This window comes from Mobula hypostoma, chromosome 12 (genome assembly GCF_963921235.1).
Source record: "Mobula hypostoma chromosome 12, sMobHyp1.1, whole genome shotgun sequence".
Taxonomy (NCBI): Eukaryota; Metazoa; Chordata; class Chondrichthyes; order Myliobatiformes; family Myliobatidae; genus Mobula; species Mobula hypostoma.
Window position 1 is genome coordinate 7,179,610 of NC_086108.1, and position 8,988 is coordinate 7,188,597.

General features: G+C 50.0%; 1 pseudogene; it reads left to right on the forward strand.

The window, feature by feature from the left end:
- The first annotated feature begins 8,256 nt into the window (after positions 1-8,256).
- On the forward strand, positions 8,257-8,370 carry LOC134355304 (U6atac minor spliceosomal RNA; annotated as a pseudogene).
- Positions 8,371-8,988: the final 618 nt, after the last annotated feature.

Genomic DNA, 8,988 nt, shown 5'->3' on the forward strand with positions numbered 1-8,988 from the left:
AAGTTATCCACACTGGTTCAGGAGCCTGATGGTTGTGGGGTGATAACTGTGCCTGAACCTGGTGGTGTGGGACCTAGGGCTCATTGAGGTGAGTGAAGTTATCCACACTGGTTCAGGAGCCTGATGGTTGTGGGGTAATAACTTTCCTGAACCTGGTGGTGTGGGACCTGAGGCTCATTGTGGTGAGTGAAGTTATCCACACTGGTTCAGGAGCCTGATGGTTGTGGGGTAATAACTGTTCCTGAACCTGGTGGTGTGGGACCTGAGGCTCATTGTGGTGAGTGAAGTTATCCACACTGGTTCAGGAGCCTGATGGTTGTGGGGTGATAACTGTTCCTGAACCTGGTGGTGTGGGACCTGAGGCTCATTGTGGTGAGTGAAGTTATCCACACTGGTTCAGGAGCCTGATGGTTGTGGGGTGATAACTGTTCCTGAACCTGGTGGTGTGGGACCCAGGGCTCATTGAGGTGAGTGAAGTTATCCACACTGGTTCAGGAGCCTGATGGTTGTGGGGTGATAACTGTTCCTGAACCTGGTGGTGTGGGACCTAGGGCTCATTGAGGTGAGTGAAGTTATCCACACTGGTTCAGGAGCCTGATGGTTGTGGGGTAATAACTGTTCCTGAACCTGGTGGTGTGGGACCTGAGGCTCATTGTGGTGAGTGAAGTTATCCACACTGGTTCAGGAGCCTGATGGTTGTGGGGTAATAACTGTTCCTGAACCTGGTGGTGTGGGACCTGAGGCTCATTGTGGTGAGTGAAGTTATCCACACTGGTTCAGGAGCCCGATGGTTGTGGGGTGATAACTGTTCCTGAACCTGGTGGTGTGGGACCTGAGGCTCATTGTGGTGAGTGAAGTTATCCACACTGGTTCAGGAGCCTGACGGTTGTGGGGTGATAACTGTTCCTGAACCTGCTGGTGTGGGACCTGAGGCTCATTGTGGTGAGTGAAGTTATCCACACTGGTTCAGGAGCCTGACGGTTGTGGGGTAATAACTGTTCCTGAACCTGCTGGTGTGGGACCTGAGGCTCATTGTGGTGAGTGAAGTTATCCACACTGGTTCAGGAGCCTGACGGTTGTGGGGTAATAACTGTTCCTGAACCTGCTGGTGTGGGACCTGAGGCTCATTGTGGCGAGTGAAGTTATCCACACTGGTTCAGGAGCCTGACGGTTGTGGGGTAATAACTGTTCCTGAACCTGGTGGTGTGGGACCTGAGGCTCATTGTGGCGAGTGAAGTTATCCACACTGGTTCAGGAGCCTGATGGTTGTGGGGTAATAACTGTTCCTGAACCTGGTGGTGTGGGACCTGAGGCTCATTGTGGCGAGTGAAGTTATCCACACTGGTTCAGGAGCCTGATGGTTGTGGGGTGATAACTGTTCCTGAACCTGGTGGTGTGGGACCTGAGGCTCATTGTGGCGAGTGAAGTTATCCACACTGGTTCAGGAGCCTGATGGTTGTGGGGTGATAACTGTTCCTGAACCTGGTGGTGTGGGACCTGAGGCTCATTGTGGCGAGTGAAGTTATCCACACTGGTTCAGGAGCCTGATGGTTGTGGGGTGATAACTGTTCCTGAACCTGGTGGTGTGGGACCTGAGGCTCATTGTGGCGAGTGAAGTTATCCACACTGGTTCAGGAGCCTGATGGTTGTGGGGTGATAACTGTTCCTGAACCTGGTGGTGTGGGACCTAGGGCTCATTGAGGTGAGTGAAGTTATCCACACTGGTTCAGGAGCCTGATGGTTGTGGGGTAATAACTGTTCCTGAACCTGGTGGTGTGGGACCGAGGGCTCATTGAGGTGAGTGAAGTTATCCACACTGGTTCAGGAGCCTGATGGTTGTGGGGTGATAACTGTTCCTGAACCTGGTGGTGTGGGACCTAGGGCTCATTGAGGTGAGTGAAGTTATCCACACTGGTTCAGGAGCCTGATGGTTGTGGGGTAATAACTGTTCCTGAACCTGGTGGTGTGGGACCTGAGGCTCATTGTGGTGAGTGAAGTTATCCACACTGGTTCAGGAGCCTGATGGTTGTGGGGTAATAACTGTTCCTGAACCTGCTGGTGTGGGACCTGAGGCTCATTGTGGTGTGTGAAGTTATCCACACTGGTTCAGGAGCCCGATGGTTGTGGGGTAATAACTGTTCCTGAACCTGCTGGTGTGGGACCTGAGGCTCATTGTGGGGAGTGAAGTTATCGACACTGGTTCAGGAGCCCGATGGTTGTCGGGTAATAACTGTTCCTGAACCTGGTGGTGTGGGACCTGAGGCTCATTGTGGGGAGTGAAGTTATCCACACTGGTTCAGGAGCCCGACGGTTGTGGGGTAATAACTGTTCCTGAACCTGGTGGTGTGGACCTGAGGCTCATTGTGGTGACTGAAGTTATCCACACTGGTTCAGGAGCCTGACGGTTGTGGGGTAATAACTGTTCCTGAACCTGCTGGTGTGGGACCTGAGGCTCATTGTGGGAAGTGAAGTTATCCACACTGGTTCAGGAGCCTGACGGTTGTGGGGTAATAACTGTTCCTGAACCTGGTGGTGTGGGACCTGATGCTCATTGTGGCGAGTGAAGTTATCCACACTGGTTCAGGAGCCTGACGGTTGTGGGGTGATAACTGTTCCTGAACCTGGTGGTGTGGGACCTGAGGCTCATTGTGGCGAGTGAAGTTATCCACACTGGTTCAGGAGCCTGATGGTTGTGGGGTGATAACTGTTCCTGAACCTGGTGGTGTGGGACCTGAGGCTCATTGTGGCGAGTGAAGTTATCCACACTGGTTCAGGAGCCTGATGGTTGTGGGGTGATAACTGTTCCTGAACCTGGTGGTGTGGGACCTGAGGCTCATTGTGGTGAGTGAAGTTATCCACACTGGTTCAGGAGCCTGATGGTTGTGGGGTGATAACTGTTCCTGAACCTGGTGGTGTGGGACCTGAGGCTCATTGTGGTGAGTGAAGTTATCCACACTGGTTCAGGAGCCTGATGGTTGTGGGGTGATAACTGTTCCTGAACCTGGTGGTGTGGGACCTGAGGCTGATTGTGGTGAGTGAGGTTATCCACACTGGTTCAGGAGCCTGATGTTTGTGGGGTGATAACTGTTCCTGAACCTGGTGGTGTGGGACCTGAGGCTCATTGTGGTGAGTGAAGTTATCCACACTGGTTCAGGAGCCTGATGGTTGTGGGGTAATAACTGTTCCTGAACCTGGTGGTGTGGACCTGAGGCTCATTGTGGTGACTGAAGTTATCCACACTGGTTCAGGAGCCTGACGGTTGTGCGGTAATAACTGTTCCTGAACCTGGTGGTGTGGGACCTGAGGCTCATTGTGGTGAGTGAAGTTATCCACACTGGTTCAGGAGCCTGATGGTTGTGGGGTGATAACTGTTCCTGAACCTGGTGGTGTGGGACCTAGGGCTCATTGAGGTGAGTGAAGTTATCCACACTGGTTCAGGAGCCTGATGGTTGTGGGGTAATAACTGTTCCTGAACCTGGTGGTGTGGGACCTGAGGCTCATTGTGGTGACTGAAGTTATCCACACTGGTTCAGGAGCCTGATGGTTGTGGGGTAATAACTGTTCCTGAACCTAGTGGTGTGGGACCTGAGGCTCATTGTGGTGACTGAAGTTATCCACACTGGTTCAGGAGCCTGACGGTTGTGGGGTAATAACTGTTCCTGAACCTGGTGGTGTGGGACCTGAGGCTCCTGTACCTCCTCCATGATGGCAGCAACGAGATGAGACCATGACCTGAGTGGCAGGGATTCCTGATGATGGACGCTGTTTTCCTGAGACAACGTTTCATGTAGATGCGCTCAGTGGTTGGCAGGGCGTTGCCCGTAGTGATCTGGGCTGTATTCACTACTTTCTGTACGATTTTCAGTTCAAGGGTATTGGTGTTTCCATTACAGCCAGACAATATACTCTCCACTACACATCTATAGAAGTTTGTTGTCGTGCCGAATCTTCGCAAATTCCTAAGGAAGCTGAGGTGCTGCCGTGCTTCCTTCATAATTGTACTTGCATGCTGGGCGCAGGCCCGGTCCTCTGAATTAACAGCTGGAAATTTAAACTTGCTGTCCCTCGATCTCCACCTCGATCCCCCCAAAGAGGTCCACAGACCTTAGGTTTCCGTCTGCTGCAAAGTCTATAATCGGCTTCTTGGCCTTGCTGAACAGCGGTGTGTCAAGTATTGACCATACGATGCAGGTGCTGTATTAGGCCATTCGCCCCATTCAGTCTGATCCACCATTCACGTGTGGCTGATACTTCGGGTTCATTTATGTCACCATGTACAACCCGGAGATTCATCGGAGGTTCGTGAAGGACTACGCGGAAGTGAATCGGCTTCTGTGCGGTTACCCTCCGTTGGGGAAGAAAGGGAGAGGAGAGTAGAGAGTATCTTAGCCCGTCGGAGCCTTTTGGATCGAGGTGGGATGCGAAACGTGAGGAGGTCTCTCAGTCGCTGGAGGAGGTGATGACCCAGGCGCTTGTGCTGGTTTTCGCAGACCCCCGGTTGCCGTACATCTGCATACGGGAGCCAGCGGAGAGGGTTTAGAGGGCGTCCTGTATCTGGATCAGGGCTCCGGGTTGAGATCCATTGCGTTTGTCAGCCAGAGTATGTCACCCTCTGAGAAAAAACTATCCCGCGCCCAAGTTGGAGTTTCTGGCGTTGAAATGGGCTGTGGTAGATAAACTGAGTTGGCTCCCTCTATGGTGCCAAGTTTGCGGTGAGGACGGACAGCAATCCCCTAATTTACATCCTGACCTCGGTGAAGCTGGATGCCACCGGCCATCAGTGCCTGGCGGTGTTGTCTGCCTGTGATTTCAGCCTGAAGTACCGGCAGGGAAGCAGGAACACTGATGCTGATGCCTTGTCCCGACGTGCGCACGAAGGGCTGGACAGGGACGAAAAGTGGGAGAGCGTTTCTGCCCCGGGGCTGAAAGCCATTATCAGCTTGCCATCACAGTGAAGGCAGACGGAAATCAAGGATCGAGCGGTAGATCAATTGGGAGCTTCGGATGACGCCATGCCACAAGTTTACTGCAAACCACAAAAACCCATATACCTGGTCCCATAGAATACCTTCCAATGACTTTCCCACTACTGATGTCCAGCTTATTAGCCTGTAATTTCTTGGTTTATTTTTAAAGCATTTCTTAAATAGTGGGACAACATGGGCTATCCTACAATCCTCTGGTACCTCTCCCGTCACTAAGAATGATTTAACCATCTCTGCTGGGTCCCCAGCAAATTTCTCTTCTTGCCTCTCTCAGGTTCCGAGAGAACACCTTGTCAGGCCCTGGGGATTTATCTAGCCGTATTTGCCTCAAGACAGCAAAAAATGTTCTCCTCTGTAATCTGTATAGGGTCCATGAAGTTAATGCCTCTTGGTCTCACTTCTATAGACTCCGTGTTAATCTCTTTAGTAAATACAGATGCAAAACAATTTAAGATCTCCCACATCTCTTTCGGCTCCACACATAGATTGCCATTCTAATCTTCCAGAGGACCAATTTTGTCCCTTGCAATCCTTTTGCTCTTAACACATCTGTAGAATCCCTTCCGATTCTCCTTCACCATCTCTGCTACAGCAATCTCTTGCCTTCTGTTAGCCCCCGGGCTTTTTTTTCTTTCCGGTAGGTCTCAACCGGAGACCCCTTGTCCGCCTGAGCCCTGACTCTCCCCCCACCCCCCTCGCCTCCAATGTATACTTTCTCCCAATCACCTTAAAACGATGCCCTCTTTCTGCCCTGGAGCAAAGTCTCGGAGAGACCACTCGATCTATGGCTCTCGAGGTGGAACGGAAGCATTATACAAAACACCCGTCGTCGTGAACGTTCCACACGGACGGCGACAGAGGCTGGCCTCGAGTCCGTGTTCCTGGAGCTGGGAGAACGGCTACAACAAGTGCTGTCCTTTATTAGACCTTCAAGAATGAGAATCAGGTTTGATGTCACCGACACATGTCGTGAAATTAGTTGTCATGCGGCAGCAGCACAATGCAATATTGTACATGATAAAACAAACTGAATATATCAGCAAAACGCACAAAATGCTGGAGGAACTCAGCAGGCCAGGCAGCAACTGGGAAAGGAGTACAGCTGACGTTTCGGCAGATACTCTTTGGCAGGACTGGAGAAAAAAAGCTGAGGAGTAGATTTAAAAGAGGGGAGGGAGAAACACGGGTGATGGATGAAACCCCGGGGGCGGGGGGGGGGATAAAGTAAAGAGCTTGGAAGTTGATTGGTGAAAGAGATACAGGGCTTGAGAAGGGGGAGCCTGATAGAAGAGGACAGAAGGCCATGGAAGAAAGAAAAGTGGGGAAGAGAACTAGAGGGAGGTGATGGGCAGGCAGCAGATAAGATGAGAGAGGGAAAAGGGGATGGGGGAGGGTGAAGGGGGAGGGTATTACCAGAAGTTCATGCCATCAGGTTGGAGGCTACCCAGGTGGAATATAAGGTGTTGTTCCTCCAATCTAAGTGTGGCCTCATCACGACAGTGGAGGAGGCCATGGATGGACATATTGGAATGGGAATGGGAAGTGGAATTGAAATGGGTGGCCACTGGGAGATCCTGTTTCTTCTGGCAGATGGAGCATAGATGGTCAGCGAAGCAGTCTCCCAATCTACGTCAGGTCTCACCAATGTACAGGAGGCCACACCAGGAAACAATATATGACCCCATTAGACTCACAGATGAAGTGTTCCATTGCCTGAAAGGACTATCAGGGACCCTGAATTTCACCAGTCAACTTCACAGCTCTTTATTTCATCCTTCCCCCACCAGGTTTCACCCATCGCCTTGTGCCTCTGCCTTCCCTCCTCCCACCTTTTAAATCTACTCCTCAACTTTTTTTCTCCAGTCCTGCCGAAAGGTCTTGCCCAAAATGTCAACTTTACTCTTTTCCATTGATGCTGCCTGGCCTGCTGAATTCCTCCAGCATTTTGTGTGCGTTGCTTGGATTTCCAGCATCTGCATATTTTCTCTTGTTATATATATATATATATCAAATTATTAACTCGTTAAATGAGCAAGTAGTGCAAAAAGAAAAACCATAGAAGCAGTGAGGCAGTGTTTGTGGGTTTAATGTCTATTCAGAAACCAGATAGCAGACGGGAAGAAGCTGTTCCTGCATCACTGAGTGTCTGTCTTCGGGCTTCTGTACCTCCTTCCTGCTGGTAGCAGTGAGAACAGGACATGTCCTGGGTGGTGGGGGTCCTTAATGATGGACACTGCCTTTTTGAGGCATCAGTCCTTGAAGATGACCTGGAAACTACGGAGGCTAATGCCCATGATGGAGCTGATTAAGTTCACAACTCTCCGCACCTTATTTCGATCCTGTGCTCTATACCAGATCGTGATGCAGCCAGTCAGGATGTGGTGCATCTGTAGACATTTTCAAGTGTTTTTGGTGCCATATCAAATCTCCTCAAACTCCTAATGATATACAGATACCGCTGTTTCCTCTTTGTAGGTACATTGATATGTGGGGTCCAGAGATAGTGACACCCAGGAATTTGAAACTGCTCACTCTTTCCACTTCTCATTCCTCTATGAGCTCTGGTTTGAGCATACATCCTCTGGTGTTTGGCATAGTGAGGGGGGCGGGTACACGACTAGGAAGGAGCCTGACATAAGGGTGCAGAAAATTTTGGAGTAAAGTCAGAGAACATGAAAAAGGAAGTGGAAATTGGGAATCCTTCCAAGGATTCCTTGAGGTTAGAAGTCAACTTAAGATCACGCTTTGGAGATTTAAAAACTTTTGTTTAGCAAGGGTGCTACATGTTATGAAATCAAGGCCAGTAGTTTGAGTTGGTGGCCCTCTGTTGGCCTGGGTCAACCATAGATGTTGTGTCCTACCGGTCAACATTGAAGCCAGAGCAGGATGATATGGAGAGCAAGCAGATGCCATGCAACAGGCTCCCCCTCTCCGCATGGCTCACTAATCCAAAGGAACGACAGAGACCAGCGGCGTTGCAGGAGTTGCCAGTCAGTGTTGAACTCAACGTAGGACTACCTTAGGGCTGCTAGCTCCAGACTTTTTTCCTCGAGGTTCACTCCCAAAGCCTTCCCCATGATTGGGTATAGCCACAAGGCAGTAGAGTTTGATATCCACATTTTCCTTCTCCTGGATGAGCTGCCAACCACAACAGATGAGACCATCTGCCCAGAATAGATTGAGTTATTGGAACAGGAGAAGCTTGAAGGACCGAGTGGCCTCTTCCTGTTCAAACATTTACCAGTTGCACAATGAGTAAGATCATGATAACACGTTGTATGAAAGGAGGGAAGGTTAGCAGGCCCCTTGATGAGGATGGAAGGGGCCTTAGGTCAAATGATTACAGCATTGCCATCTACTTTGTGACATCTAACCATGCTTTTTATTTAACTTCAAGAGTTGCAGGGTAATGTTACAGCTCTATAAAACTCTGGTTGAGCTTTGGATTGTTGTGTTCAGTTCTGGTCACCTCATTGGAAGGATGTGAAACTTTGGAGAGGGTGAGTGGGAGATTCACCAGGATGCTGTCTGGATTAGAGAGCATGTTTTATGAGGATAGGCTGAGTGAGCTGGGGCTTTCCTCTTCGGAGCAAAGAAGGAGAAGGGATGTACAAGATGATAAGAGGCATAGACTGCACGGATAGTCAGAGACATTTTCCCAGTGTGGAAATGGCTAATACAAGATGCCGTAATTTTAAGGAGATTGGTGATGATTGAGCATACAGGAGGGAGATTGAAAATCTGGCAGAGTGGTGCCATAACAACAACCTCTCACTCAATGTCAGCAAAACCAAGGAGCTGATTATTGACTTCAGGAGGAGGAAACCGAAGGTCCATAAACCAGAGTTGGAGAGTGTCAGCAACTTAAAGTTCCTCAGTGTTATTATTTCAAATGACATGTGCTGGACCCAGCACATAAATACAATTGTGAAGAAAGCACAGCAGCGCCTCTACTTCCTTAGGAGTCTGCGAAGATTCAGCGTGACATCTAAAACTTTCACAA